Source organism: Leopardus geoffroyi, chromosome B1 (assembly GCF_018350155.1).
Source record: "Leopardus geoffroyi isolate Oge1 chromosome B1, O.geoffroyi_Oge1_pat1.0, whole genome shotgun sequence".
In the NCBI taxonomy this organism is placed as follows: domain Eukaryota; kingdom Metazoa; phylum Chordata; class Mammalia; order Carnivora; family Felidae; genus Leopardus; species Leopardus geoffroyi.
The window spans coordinates 158,200,847-158,213,081 of NC_059327.1; the positions used below are offsets into that span (position 1 = coordinate 158,200,847).

Genomic DNA, 12,235 nt, shown 5'->3' on the forward strand with positions numbered 1-12,235 from the left:
TCTCTCTCTGTCTCTCTCTGTCTCTCTCATACTCTCTGCCACCCCCCCACTCATGCTCCCTCTCTCTCAAAATAAATAAACTTAAAAAAAAAAGAGTCGGTTTCTTGATTTTTCTCTCTCATTTTCCCTTTGTTTGTGTGTATTGTTTCTTAAATTCCACATATGAGTGAAATCATATGGTATATGTCTTTCTCTGACTTATTTCACCTAGCATTATACTTTCTAACTTCATCTTTGTCATTGGGAATGGCCATATTTCATTCTTTTTTATGTCTGAATAATATTCCATATATATATATGGAATTATATATATATAATGGAATTAGAATAATTCTGAATAATATTCCATATATATATATGGAATTATATATATAATGGAATTAATGAAAAGTTTTATATCCACCTCTGAAATCCTAGAAGACCCTTCCCAGCTGCCTCCTCAAGACAGAACAGAAGACACTCACAGAGCTGCCAGAGAAAGCTCAAACCTGCTCACTGCTTCCTCAGGCATGGCTACTTTGCTCCCTGGTACTCACCCCAAAGGAGTATGTGAAGAAGGGCCCCTCATAGACATGCCTGGTGAGGCCAGCCAGCCCTGAAGACACTTCTGGTTCTGGGAACATTATCCTGACCAGCCCTCTGAAGCCTGGAGGGGCCACATCCCCAAGTCCTCAGAAGGAAGAAGCTGATGGACAAAGGGCCACCTCTTGGAGGAGCCGGCCCATAGGGCTAGAATTTGATTTCTCTGACAATGTCATCAGCAAAAGTTTGCCCCCACAAGGAAACTGAGGAAAAGATGTGGCCTTAAGCCTCCTTCTAGGATACCAGAGGCAAGGCAGGAAAATGCACCTGAGAAGGTGGGTGTGGGGCCCATTCCCCTTCTCCAGGGGTCTTACAACCTGGACTGAAACAAGCTGGATGACCTGAACTTTAAGTCATTTGAAAGTGGAGGAGAGGCCCAGCCCCCAGAATAGGCCAGCAGGGCCTGTGGCCAGGCATCTGCATGCTGGTCTGGAGGCCACAGGGCACTTCCCTCCAAGCCATAGGGTGCCTTCAGCCTGGGTAGATGACACACCTGGGATGCACACTGCCTCAGGGACCCTGGGCACAGTGGGTGAGGAAGAAGCTGCCAACTGTGCCAGTACATCAGTGTCCCCTACTCCTAGGCGTGAACTGGAGCCTGCCGCAGGCCTGGTCGAGGAGCACTTCAGAAACCCAGCTGAGGCTCAGGAGCCAATGTGGATTATCTGGAGCAGTTTGGGAGTTCCTCATTTAAGAAGTCAGACCCGAGGAAAGAGTCCTTGTAACTCAAGTTTGACCCACTCCTGAAGGATAGTCCTCACACGGGTGCCTGTGGCTCCAGGGACCAGAAGTGCACAGAACATGGCCGTTCCTTCCTGGGTAAGCCCTCCTGAGGGGAAGCTAAGGGTACTTGACTTCCCAGGAGCCCTACATACTCCCGTGCTGGACACCCCTTGATATGTCATTGGATCTAGGGGTCCGCTGCTGCCCGTGGGGTCCATCATGGACTTGCTACAGTATAGCTAGAAGGATGTGGGTAGAGCAGTGGAAATCATGCGAGAGGAGAACATGTTGCTAAGGAGCCAGTGTGAGGCATTCCATGCAAAGAATCCGAAGATAGGGAAGAAAATGGGCAGGTTTGAAGGAATTGTGTACCAGGTGATGGAGGAGGCTCAGAAACAGAGGGAACTTGCAAAAGCTGAGATCCAGATGATTCTGAAGGAAAAAGACCAACTCACTGCAGACCTGAGCTCCATGGAAAAGTCTTCCTCTGACCTCTTCAAGGGGTTTGAGAAACAGAAGGAGATGATCAAGGGGTATCCCATGAATGGAGAATCACTGAAGAAGTGTCTCAAAGATTACATAGCAGAATTGAAAACGAAGGCCAGAGGTACCAGGCTCTGAAGTCCCACGCAGAGGAGAAACTCCAGCTCGCAAAGGACAAGATCACTCAGGCGTGCAGCAAGGCCCAAGTGGAGGCCTTGGCCTTCCAGGTAAGCCTGAGAAAGGAACAGATGCACATCCACTCACTGGAGAAGACATTGAGCAAAAGACTAAGAAAAAGGAGGAACTACTTGAATCTGTGATGACTTCATCTCCAAGATGGGAAAGGTCTGATGTGGAAGCCCCTTCCCCAGCCCCCAAGTGCCTGTGTCTGTGTCTGTCTGATTGTGTGTCTGTGGAAGGTTTCATGTTATTTCTTTTCTCTTAACCTCACCTCAGTTCTAAAATTGATTGCATTAACAAGAAGACTAAATAAAGTTTCCCTTCAGTTTGTGTGTCTATATATCTACTATTATATAGTAGATAGATATCACTTCTTTTTCTTTATCTATTCATCTATTGATGGACAAAGGCTGTTTCCATAATTTGGCTATTGTAATAATGTTGCTATAACCATAACATAGGGGTGCAGGTATCTCTTTGAATTAGTGTTCTTGTATTATTTGGGTAAATACCAAGTAGTGTGATTGTGCGATTACTAGGTCATAAGGTAGTTCTTTTTTAACTTTTTTATCTATCTATCTATCATACCATACCATATACCATATATATATATAACTTTTCAACACGCAAACTGAAGGAAACTTTATTAGTCTTCTTGTAATGCAATCAGGTTTAGAACTGAGGTGAGGTTAAGAGAAAAGAAGGAACATGAAACCTTCCACAGACACACAGTCATACAGACAGACACAGACACAGTCACTTGGGGGCTGGGGAGGAACCTCCATACTGTTTACCACTGTGGCTGCACAAGTTTGCATTCTCATCAACCATGCACGAGGATTCCTTTTTGTCCACATCCTTGCCAATACCTATTGTTTCTTCTGTATTTTATTTTAATATTCAGACAGGTTTGAAGTGATATCTCATTATAGTTTTGATTTTAATTTCCCCAATCATGAGTGATGATGAACATCTTTTCATGTGTCTGTTGGCCATCTATATGTTTTCTGTGGAGAAATGTCTGTTCATGTTTTCTGCCCATTTTTTAATCTAATTTTTTGGTTTGGGTGTTGAGTTTTCTAAGTTCTTTATAGATTTTGGATACTGACCCTTTACTGGACATGTAATTTGCAAATATCTTCTCCCATTCAGTAGATTGACTTTTAGCTTAATTTATTGTTTCCTTCTTTGGGCAGAAACTTTTTATTTTGATGTAGTCCCCATAGTTTATTTTTGCCTTTATTTCCCTTACCTCAGGAGATATATCTAGAAAGACGTTGTCATGGTTGATGTTAAAAAAGTTACTGCCTGCATTCTCTTCTAAGATTTTTATGGTTTCAGATCTCACATGTAGGTCTTTAATCCATTTTGAATTTATATTTGTGATGGTGTAAGAAAATGATCCAGTTTCATTCTTTTGCATGCTGCTGTCCAGTTTTCCCAACTCCATTTGTTTAAGAGACTGTCTTTTTCCTATTGTATTTTCTTGCCTCTTTTGTCAGAGAGTAATTGGCCATATAATTGCAGATTTATTTCTGGATTTTGTATTCTGTTCCATTGATCTCTGTGTTTATTTTTGTGCCAGTACCATATTATTTTGATTACTACAGCTTTAAATATAACTTGAAGTCAATATTTTGATGCCTCCAGCTTTGCTTTTTTTTTTTTTTTTTTTTTTCAAGTTTGCTTTGGTTTTTGTCATTCTGTACAACTTTTAGGATTGTTTTAGTTCTGTGAAAAAAATGCTGGTTGTATTTTGATAGTGATTGCATTAAATGTGTAGAATGCTTTGGGCAGTATAGACATTTTAATAATATTTGTTCTCAGTCTATGAGCATGAAATATCTTTCAATTTCTTTGTGTCATCTTTAATTTCCCTCATCAGTGTTTTTATAGTTTTCAGTACAGGTCTTTCTTCTCTTTGGTTAAGTTTATTCCTAGGTATCTTATTTTTCTGGGTGTAGTTGTAAATGGGATTGTTTTTTTTAACTTCTCTTTCTGCTGTTTCATTATTGGTGTATAGAAATGCAACAGATTTCTGTACATTGATTTTGTATACTGTGACTTTACTGAATTTGTTTATCAGTTCTAGAAGTTTGTGGGTAGTGTCTTTCAGGTTTTCTTTTTTATTTAAGTTTATTTATCTACTTATTAGAGAGAGAGAGTGAGAGAGAGCAGGGGAGGGGCAAAGAGAGAGAACCCCAAGCTAGCTTCGCACTGTCATCGCAGAGCCTGACGTGGGGCTCGAATTCACAAACCATGAGATCAAGACCTGAGCTGAAATCAAGAGTCAGATGTTTAACCGACTGAGCCACCCAGGCTCCCCTCTTTTTTTTTTTTTTTTTTTCATACTATCATGTTATCAGCAAATGGTGAAAGTTTTACTTCTTCCTCAATGATTTGGATGCCTTTTATTTCTTTCTATTGTTAGATTGATATGGCTAGGACTTCTAGTACTATTCCAGTTGACTAAAGTGGTGAGAGTGGATATCCTTGTCTTGTTCCTGACCTTAGGGGAAAAGTTCTGAGTTTTTTCCCATTAAGGATGATGTTAGCTATGGATTTTTCTTAGATGGTCTTTATTATGTTGAGGTATGTTCCCTCTAAACCTACTTTGTTGAGGTTTTCTATCACGAATGGATATTGTACTTTGTCAAATGCTTTTTCTGTATCTTTTGAAAATGATCATATGGTTTTTACCCTTTCTCTTATTGATATGATGTATTACATTGATTGATTTGTTAATATTAAACCACTCTCGCAGCCCAGGAATAAATCCCACTTGATCGTGCTAAGTGATTTTTTTTAAAGTATTGTTGAATTCTATTTGCTAGTATTTTATTTACAATTTTTGCATCTATCTTCATCAGGGATATTGGCCTGTAGTTTTCTTTTTCAGTGGTGTCTTTATTTGGTTTTGGTATAAATGTGCCTATGTTAAACACAATTGTATATCTACAGGCATTTATGAAACTCAAATATAAAACAGGCACTAGCCTTTGGTCACCATTATCAGTCAGAAAAGCCAATGTTCTGATTCCGGGCCCATACTTTGCTAGATACCCAAATTTAGTTTCTAGATATCTATTTTTATTACTTCCCAAGACGTTTATAAAACTAGCTTATAAACTCTGAAGTCCTCTACAATTATAAAACTATTATCACGGTCTTCTCTAATGGATGTGATATTATCAGAAGTAGATTTTTTTGGTCTTACGTTGTGTCTTATTTTCTGCAGGGGTGTGAAGAATGTTTAGGAAGGGCACAGAACTCATTCATGGAGAAGGAAGAGAATTCTTTAAAAGCCTGTTGGCCAGATTAAGAGTAAACCTATTGTGTATAAAAATTGTGATTGAATGTGTGCTAGTAGAGTTATCAGGAAAGTTTAATCAGCCGGTTTAAACCACTTCTTAATCCCTGCCAGCATCTTACCCTTTACACCACTGTTTAATAGGAAAGCATAGGCATGTCAATAAAGGACATCACCACAATCAATGATTCCATGAAATGCTGGCTGTCACACCAGCTGCCTAATCCACTATTACTCCACTGCCAATTCCACCTTCAGAGAAAAATGATAACACAGATATTTGATTGAATTTAGACGTCAGTCCTTCCTAGCATGTCAGTTATAAATTGCAGAAGCTAAATTGTATGACTTTTCCAAAATAAAATCAGTTTTCAATGAAACTGTCCACCTTCATATCGATTCAGTTGGAATAAAACACAATCTTTTCACTACAAGTAATATTTCATCTTGGAAAATGATGCCATAAGAAATAATGTAAAAGTACTAATTAAACTCAACTGGCATCTATACTATGCAGTAAGCATGGAAATGTACTTTTGCAAATGTTTTGTGTTTTTTTGAGCCTCTTTTATGATTCTTATATTCTTCCAACCTTTTTCTCTTCAGTGTACACTCAGGTAATGATCTTTCATTCATGTGGAGTTGTAAATAATTGAAAAGGTATATTGTTCCTACTGAATTCTTTTTATCTCAAAGTGTTAAGCTAAATAAATGAATGTCTAAAGGTAGACTATCAAGGGACAAACAACGGAATTGTTATCTACTTTGCTGAGCAAAAGACCAATTTTTTGTTGACAGACTGATGCTTGCCAATGCTAATCTACTAAAGAAATTGTCACAGCAGACATATACAGCAAGCCAGTAACATTTGGTGATTGCATAAAAATTTGCTGATATTGGATATTTTGAAGTAAAAATAATTGAATAAATAACATAATGGACAACCTATATCACATCACTCAAAATAGCTCTTTAATGTGTTGATTAAGTGAAGAATATGGGTTTTCAGAAAATCCCTGGAAAGTCATTTATTATACTTGGCTAATTTTAGTGACACAAATTTTTAGTGCCCCTAACCAGCCTCATTTTGCAAATTTTCTTCTCAGTGTCTCTATTCTGACTGCCAACGTGGGTGCTAATTAGCATCAATTTTGCTGGTAATATTTTTCTCCTCTTGGGGATGGAGTACAGCTGTTCACTAGGAACATAAATGAGAGGACCCCCTGATTTCTGTGGACCAGTGGACTGTGATAATTGATTTTAGTCATAGCTAATCCAAGCTAGTTTAGAACTCCATAACTGACTGTATATCCTATTAGCGATCCCATTAGCCATTAAGCTTGCCTAAGGTGACAAGGAAAACAACTCAACAGCACCAAGCTCAGCCACTGTGGAAAATAAACTCACCTACTGTGGAGTGACAGGACTCACTTGGGAACCGGGCTTCTGTAACTGAACACATTCCCAAGAAGCTCTCTTCAAGCACTTAATGAAATGGAGTTTTCTTTACGACTTTCATTTAAAAATACATTATGAAAGCCACTTGGCTCTTCTTTGCTACTGCCAAGTTTTGAATACCTGATTGCCAGACCCATAGCACAGCTATAACTAATTTCATATATTATTAAGATGTGTTTTCATTTCAGTTTATGGCAGTGAGTATCCAGGTTTGAAACTTGTTCATCACAGAAGACAAGCAATATTATCACCTCAGGATACTGCAAACAGAAGCGTTTAATGAAACATTGGTGTCTAAGATGAATAAAAGTTTGTTTTTAATGTAAAAATGAAACTTCGATTTCTATGGGGGAAATGGATAATTTTGAGTATGAAAATTTCCATCTGCCTTTAAAAAAAAATCTCTTCTTGAATGCATTACCATCAAATCAAATAAATCATGAGTACTGAAGACCTCCCAAACATTTCCCCATAAATATTCCACATATCCACCATTTAGTCTGGAACATTGGGAATCTCTTATCCATTCTTTGTTTTCCTCCCTATATCTTCTTTATCATTGAACACTGACATTTCTCCTGTCAAACTGTACAGTTTGTCCCATTCCTCATGCCTAAATCCCTTTCCATTTTACCCTCGGGCTGCAGGAGCCGCCTCACGATCAGATTACCTACATTAAGTCCAGTGGTGCCACACCTTGGCTTAGCCTGGGAAATTTTGAAAACTATGGATACTTGAGATCCACTGAGATTCTGACTTAACTGGTCTGTGGTGCCACCCAGGCACTGGAGTTCTTAAAACTCCCCACATGAACCTAATGTTCAGTCATGGCTGAGAACGATGCATCTACTCACATGGGTAATGCCAACAGTTATCACAGCAGGATTCTCACTTGAGAAGGAACTAACAGTGGTCCTCTATTTGCTATGGTAAATACAAGGTTTAAGTACTTCCACCTGTGTTTTAATCTGTTTTTTTTAAGTAAGCTGTACCCTCAATGTGGAGCTTGAACTAAGACCCGGAGATCAAGAGTCATGTGCTCTACTGACTGAGCCAGCCAGGAGCCCCTAAATCTGTCTCTCTCTTTTAAATGTTTATTTATTTATTTTGAGAGGGCAGGGGTGGGAGGGAGGGTCAGAGAGAGAAGGAGAATCCCAAGCAGACTCCGTGTTGCCAGGGTAGAGCCTCATGCAGGGCTCAAACTCATGAACCATGAGGTTGTGACATGAGCTGAAGCCAAGAGTTGGACACTTAACTGCCTGAGCCATCCAGGTGCCCTTAAGTCTGTCTTTATTATTATTATTTTTTAAACAATATCCTTAACTACCTAATTTTATTTCCATCTATACCTACCACATTTGCTCTCCTTGAGCCAGATCTTTGCACACAAATGTTTATATCAACTTGACTTGTAGTAGCCAAAAACTGCAATCTGCCCAGATATCCAACAGATGACTGATTAAACCAAATGTGGCTCATATATACCAGGGAAAACTACTCAGGAATGAAAAGGAACAAACTACTGATACATCCAACAACTTAGATGAATCACCAGGATGATATCCTGAGTGAAAAAAAGTCAAAAAGTTACATAGAATACAATTCCATTTATATAATATTTTAGGTGTGACAAAATTTTAGAAATGGAAGACAGATTAGTGGTTACTAGGGATTAGAGAACAGATGAGGGTGGGGGGGAAGGAGGAGTTGGGTATGGTTATAAAAAAGTAAAATAGAGGACTTGTGATATTTGAGCTGTTCAGTATCTTGACTGTGGTGGTGAATACATGAGCCTATATAAGTGACAAAATTGCATAGAACTTTACACATACACATACATACCCTTACAACCAAGTTAAACTGGAAATTGTGAATAAAATTACTGGAATGTATCAGTGTTGATATCCTATAATATTATTCTGTGATTTTACAAAATTTTACCATTGTGAAAATTGGGCAAAGTGTCAGAGCCTCTATTATTTTTACAACTACATGTAAATCTACAATTATCTCATAAAATTGAGATAATTTTTAAATTCCAATTTAAAAATAGTAATTAAAATTTTCAATTAAATTAAAAATTTTAGGGGGACCTGGGTGACTCAGTCTGTTAAGCCTCTGACTCTTGATTTCGGCTCAGGTCATGATCTCATGGTTCATGAGTTCAAGTCCTGCATCGGGCTCTGCACTGACAGTGTGTAGCCTGCTTGGGATTCTCTCTCCTTCCTTCTCTCTCTGCCTCTTCCCTGCTTTCTCTCTCTCTCTCTCTCTCAAATTAAATAAACATTTAAAAAGATAAACTAGGGGCGCCTGGGTGGCTCAGTCGGTTGAGCATCCGACTTCAGGTCATGATCTCACAGTTTGTGGGTTCAAACCCTGCATCAGGCTCTGTGCTGACAGCTCGGAGTCTGGATCCTGCTTCAGATTCTGTGTCTCCTTCTCTCTCTGCCCCTCCCCAACTTGTGCTCTCTATGTCTCTCAAAAAATAAATAAACGTAAAGAAAAAATTTAAAAAGATAAACGAAAACTTTAAATTCCTACCCATCCTTCAAGGTCCAGCTGAACACTGGACATCTGCATAAATTCTGTTCATTACTCAGCATCATCTCTGGATAATTATCAAGGTTAAGAATAGCATATAACATTAAATCTGTGTGTAAATGTTGTCCTCATAAAAGCAGGAACTGTGTGCTACTCCTTTCTTTGATGTGGAGTAAGCAATTGATAAACTGGTATCACTTGATTAGTAAATTAAATCTGTAAAAGGAAACACAGTAGATTTCACTTACATTTTTTTTTCTGAGAAAATCATCTGCTTGAAATGGGAGAAAGGGCACTTGGTTGAACTTTCATCTTCTTTGTTGATATAATTAGTTCCTCTCTTTAGTTTTAACTTCTTTTTAAATAACAATGCGAATACAGAAAAAATATACACATCCTAATAGACTCAATAGACTTTCACAAGCTGAGATTTTACATGTCCATGTAATTGAAACCCATATCAAGAAACAAGGTAACAAGTACTCCAGACATCCTCTGTGTTCCGTTCCAGTGGCTACAACCTTAGGATAAACCAGTATTCTTTTTGTGAGTGCATCATACAATATATAATGCTTTGTGGCTGGCTTCTTCTGTTGGAACACTGTTCAATTACATGTGCATCGTGCGTGTTGTGCTTTATTATATTGCATTGGGTGAATTCCTACAATGTATCCGATTTATTGTTGACAGACATTTGAGTAGTTCTTGACTGTGGATAATATGGATAGTGTTGCTGTGAATATTTGAGTCTGCACTCTAATTAATATTTCCAATGAGTATCAGTTTGCTCTGGCTACTCATCTTCATTATTTTTTAGGTGGTCCTTGGAAAATGACACTGTCTCATGAGCAAAAATCATCCCTTTCTGAAGATAGTAGGTAGTCAAGCAGATCTGAAAAAGAAAAGTAATTCAGAGATTCGTTTTTTAGTTTCCACTTTCCTGAAAGATATTTGACACCTAAGCCCTTAATTATCTTTCCTATTTCAAGAGGTCGTATGAGACAGAGCAGAAGCATAGATACAGAAAGTTCAGGCGGCAAGAGTGAAAGAGGTGATTTCTGTTGGGTGGCACCAAGGACTCAATAGGGATTTCAGGAAGCTCTCCATTCCTTTGCGAGGCAGACCTAACAGGATACATGATCTGTGTGCTCTGAAATTCATAAACAACCCATGCATCTGCTAGCAAAAAGAAAAATAATTATAAAAAGACAGTGGATTGCTCCCCCAGGTTATGACTGACTTCTCCTACTTAACACAGCTAATGCAATTGAGGGTCAATTGCAAATGGCACTAATCAAAAAACAAACATTCAGTTAGCATGTATCTGCTTAATCCATCTTAAGAATGGCAAAAGATTGGAAAGACATGATTCTTCAAAGAAGTAAGGGAAAGATTAATCTAGTTTTCTTAAATGTTTATTTATTTATTTTAGAGAGAGAGAGTGCGTGCAAGCGTGAGAGTGGGGGAGGGGCAAAGAGAGGGAGAAAGTGAATCCCAAGCAGGCACTGGGCTGTTAGCACAGGGGCTCAATCCCAGAAACCATAAAATCATGACCTGAGTTGAAACCAAGAGTTGGACACTTAACTGACTGAGCCACCCATGTGCCCCAATAATCTAGTTTGAAAAAGATCTAATATATCTAATACCAAGAACACCATTTTATATCTATAAGACACACAACAATTCACTGTTGAGTTAAATACATCATGAAACAGTAGAGAATAATGACACATAATATGATTTAAAGGTAAAAAGTATGCCCTATAGTTTACAGTTAGGGTTCAGTGAAGGCTGGACTAATCATGAAAGTCCTCCAGCAGTTAAGCACTTACTGGAGAAAGATGATTTACAGACACAAAGGGGGAACAAGGTGACAGATTACTGAGGAAAGGTAACTGACTCTAAACTTAATTCCCATTCTATCATGTGTTAACTGGTTTTTACACATTACTGAAGTATGGGTTAAGTGGCACAGGCACAAGGGAAAGTGCTACATTCAGGGTCCGCTGTGGAACTTGGTCTAACGTTGTAACTAAAACAGTGGTTGGTTACTCACTAGGGAAAAAGAGAAAGAAATTCAAGGATCTTCTGTGTGTTCTTTATTTTTTCAATATTAAGGCATCATCCCTAATACTTCCATAATCAAATGATTTTTTTTGCTTCCAGGCTTTATTTCAGATGAAATCACATTCTAGAACTTCAACCTGAAAGCATTATGCTGTTTGAGGATCTACATCAATTTATTCACATCAATGTAGTTTTTTGAGACTTTCTTAACACGCTGCAACCTGATGCTTACTCAGTTAATTAGATAGTGAAATCAACTGTAACAGTTTATTTTATATCTTCTCAAGCAAATGTACATATTTATCACAATCATTAAGCAATATGGAGTTTCTGGGTCACTCCCTCACATTTCTTCCTTTCCTAACAAGTTTGGTATGTTTGTAGTACATACACTTTTTTAGACTTTTTCTTCTTGGTGAATTCCCTGAGGCTCTTTAAGGTATACACAGAATGTGTATTCATTAGATATTGAGCTCCTCAAAATGAATACTCTGTTGGGCGATTCTATCCCATTCCCACCTAAAAAGCACTCTGAGCACAGTAAATGTACAATAAATGCTAAAAGCCATACCTAACAACGAATAAACAAACTACCTTCATGTAATGACTACATAGCTGGGCATTGTGTTAACTTACACCAACCAGAGTAAAGGCTGAATAAAAAGTACATTGATGTCTTTAAATGTTGAACTACTAACCACACAGCTAGACTTTCCCACAAGTTAGTACCTGCTCATAGGAAATTTCTTGTGCTCCTGAACAGTTCTGAGTCAGCAACATGGTCTTCAAGCTATTTTGACCTTCTAGACCTATGCAGATTGTCAGCTTCACTTTTAAAAAGTGTGCCCATCCATAAATTTAGATAGGGAGCTATGTCAATTTGAAAATATT

The 12,235-nt window shown here is 38.3% G+C and overlaps 1 pseudogene; it reads left to right on the forward strand.

Annotated features, from left to right (window-relative positions):
* Positions 1-1,080: 1,080 nt before the first annotated feature.
* Positions 1,081-2,139, forward strand: LOC123596463 (annotated as a pseudogene).
* Positions 2,140-12,235: the final 10,096 nt, after the last annotated feature.